The following is a 3320-nucleotide window of genomic DNA, read 5'->3' as shown; positions in this document are numbered from 1 at the left end:
AAAAAAAAAAAAAAAAAAAGAAAAGAGAAAGAAACCTCCAGCTCCCACCAGCCAGGCCTAGTCTGACATCCCACACTATAACACGTGGGCAACAGATCGCCTTTAATCTCAGCATTTAGGAGGAAGAGGCAGACGGATCTCCACAAGTTCAGGGCCAGCCAGATCTACATAGCGAGTTCCAGGACTACAAAGGCTATCTATATACATAGAGCCTGTCTTTAAAAATTTAAAAACAAAAATGGCGGGTTACTGTCCGGGAGAAAAGTTAGGAAAGGAGGAATAAAAAGAAAGGAAGACCTTAGGAGAGGTAACGGAACTAGTAATCCAGAGGGCCTCCAGCACCGTTTGAGGTCATTGCTCAGGAATGCTCAGCTAAAGACATAAGCAGGGTGAGGAAACGCCCCTAGAGCTTCCTCCTAGGTCTAGTTCCACTCTCAGGGCCACACCCAGCACCCCTGCTACCTTCCCCCATGCCACACTCCTGAGGTCATCCATCACTCCACAGACTGGGCACATGCTGGGCACAGCCCTGATCATACTCCGGGCCACGCCTCACACCAGCGGTGGGCTCAGCCTTAAGCCTTCAAAGCTTCCTAGCTACCCCCCAGCCCCCCTCCCCACTCTATTGCGGGTTGCAGGCCTCTGGGAGGAGAGTCAGAGCAAGGACTTTCCCCCTCCTGAGTCCCTCTAGACACCAGGTACAAGCATTCAGGAGTTCCATCTTCTCGGATTCAGGGATCTATACTCCATCTTTCCTCAAACCGAGAGTCGAGATCCCAGCCCCTCCCTTCTTCCGTCCCAATTCAGACTCCAGTACCTTCTCCCTCAGAACAAATTCAGACCCCCAACTTTCTCCAGATTTAGGTCTGAATCCAGCCCTCCTCCCCAGACCCATCTTAAATACAGATCTCAAACCTAGAAGTCTGGATCCCATCCTACCTCTCAGGGGTCCAAGTCCCACCGTCCTTCCTCAGACCCACGTGTCCACTCCCCAGGCCCTTTTCTTTCTCATGTATGACCGATGTATGAGCTCAGATGTTCAGCCTTTCATCCAGAACTTGACACCTGGCACAACTGCTGTGTTTCTAGGGATCCAAACACCTGAATCCGTGCCCACTCCTCTTTCTAGACCCAATGATCCTAGACCACAATTCCTTCCCTTTGGGGGGGTCCCTGCAGCCTTACCTCTCCAGTCAGTGGCGTCTGTAGCACAAACAAGGACGACAGCTGCAGACCAAAAGGGTCTTAGGGCTGGGTGGAGTTGGCCAGCTGAGGAGCGCGCCAGGGAGGGGTTGGGGGCGGGGTTTGGGCCTGGCTAGGGCGGTGAAAAGGGACTTTCCCTTCATTCCGGCTATCCCTGGTAGGCCCCGAAGGTGGGGCTAATGCCACACCACGCCCCCAGAAGGCTAGTGTCCTGGATCTCCCGCCCTACCAGTGAGGGGGGTGCAGAGCTGAGGTCACCGTAGCCATGGAGACAAAACAGGAAGACACAGCAGCTGGAGGGGTGGGGTCTCCTGGGGGCTATCCTCCCTGTCCTAGCTCTAGAAAGAAAACTTCAGGGTAGACGGGGGGGGGGGGGGGGATGTCGTTGCCATAGAAACGTTCTTGTTTATGATTTGTTTTAGCTAGAGTCCCCCCACTAAACCGGGTCCCGACGCCTAGTCTCACCTCTCATTCAATTCTCCCGCTCTCCGTCCCACGTCCTTGTCTATCAGTTCTCCCAAGATGACCAAAAATAAATAAATAAATAAATAAATAAATAAATAAATAAATAAATGGAAACCTTACACATCCAGGTCCCAGCAGTTTGGGGACGAGCCAGACCTCTGTTTAACGGATTCCGTGGGCTCGGGTCTTGTCTACCTGAAGCGGAATTTAGGGTGCCAGACCTTGAGCTTAAGCTACCTTGACTAGTGAGGGCCCACCCCCGAAAAACAAAGACTAGATTCCTTCGTTTAGGGGTCTGCGCAGAGGAGAGTGGGCCACATCTCCAATTACACTGTAATCGTGGCCTGAGGACTGCTGGGCCAAGTCTCAGAAGATCGCAGCCAGGAGCCGCGAAAGGATGATGGATAGTACCTAAATTCCTGGAAATTTGGAGGGAGGGTACCAGATTTCTGAGCGTTCAGTTTTCAAAACATACGTGGTTGGTTGGTTGCCTGGGCTAGAAGGGCACGCTATTTTTGGCCTGAATTCCTGCCTTCAGGACAAAGGGAGGGACTCGGAATCTTCATGAGGATGGGGCTAGGGCCCAGAGCTCTGGATTCTAGGTTCTACCATATGGGAAGGATTGGGTGGACCCCATAGTGCCGGGAGGAGAGGGGCAAAAGCAGGGAAAAGATGCAGGGTTGGGAAGAAAAAAAAAGTCGGGATTTAAGGCCCTGAAAGAACTCGACTGAGTCAGATGGGAAAAGAAGCTGAAGGTCGCGATGCTGCAGGGACCTTTAGGAGAAAGGTCCCAATGCTGGCCCCCTGGGCAAGGCGGAGACCGGGGACACCTGGTTCCCTCCCTCCTGGCTGCACTCACTCACCCCGCTCTGCAGCGGTCCCGGGCGCGGCCTTGCTCTGCTGCTGCTGGGCGGGGCCTGGTGGCGGCTGCGGCTGCTTGTCTCTTCTCCGCGGCTGCTTCTGGTCACCTTCCAGGAGGACTGAAGAGGTTTATAGACCTAGCCCTAGAGAGGAAGCTAGGAGCTTCGCGAAGGGGGTGGGAGGTGGGGGTCCGAAGGGGTCCAGGAGCTCACTACAGTCAGATTCGTGTCCTACAGAAGAGGGAGGAGCTGGAGAGGGGACCTGGGCGCTTGCTTCGTGCTTTGCAGAAGTGGGGGTGGGGAACAAGGTAGGGATGGGTAGGCGAAGAGCTGTGTGCTCACTTTGCCTGTCTGGGAAGAGACACAGAAACAGACCCTCTTTGTCATTTTATGCCTTGCAAAAGGGAGGGGTTTAGTTTAGTTTAAACACACACACATTTACTACACATTTACTTTATGTGTGAGAGTGCAAATGTGGAAGTCAGAGGACAGCTTGTGAGAGTCAATTTTCTCCTTCCAGGGAGTTGGATCAAACTCAGGTCATCAGGTTTGGTTGGCTGGCTAGTACCTTTATCCACTTGAGCCATCTCAATGGCCTATGGAAGGTATGGCTTTGGGGGTTTTTGGTTTTTGTTTGTTTGTTTAATTTTGTTTCAATTTGTTTTCTAAAAAGACTTATTTGGCTCTGGGCCTGGTGGCACATACCTTTAATCTTAGCACTCGGGAGGCAGAAGCAGGTAGATTTCTGAGTTCGAGGCCAGCCTGGTCTACAAAGAGAGTTCCAGGACAGCC

General features: G+C 52.6%; 1 protein-coding gene across 2 annotated transcripts in view; it reads right to left on the bottom strand.

Annotated features, from left to right (window-relative positions):
- Myadm (myeloid associated differentiation marker) overlaps window positions 1-2744 on the bottom strand; it is a 10482-nt gene extending 7738 nt beyond the window's left edge. The window contains exon 1 of one of the 2 annotated variants that reach the window (XM_029532320.1): window positions 2532-2744. The gene's annotated coding sequence lies outside the window, so the exon portion shown is untranslated. Of the gene's footprint in view, window positions 1-1185; window positions 1262-2531 lie in introns of those variants that run through there. The other variant, XM_021219308.2, reaches the window with a different exon arrangement.
- Between the last annotated feature and the right edge of the window lie 576 nt (window positions 2745-3320).

The sequence above is a fragment of the Mus pahari genome, chromosome 19 (assembly GCF_900095145.1).
Source record: "Mus pahari chromosome 19, PAHARI_EIJ_v1.1, whole genome shotgun sequence".
Taxonomy (NCBI): Eukaryota; Metazoa; Chordata; class Mammalia; order Rodentia; family Muridae; genus Mus; species Mus pahari.
This window is presented reverse-complemented; position numbering and strand designations above follow the sequence as displayed.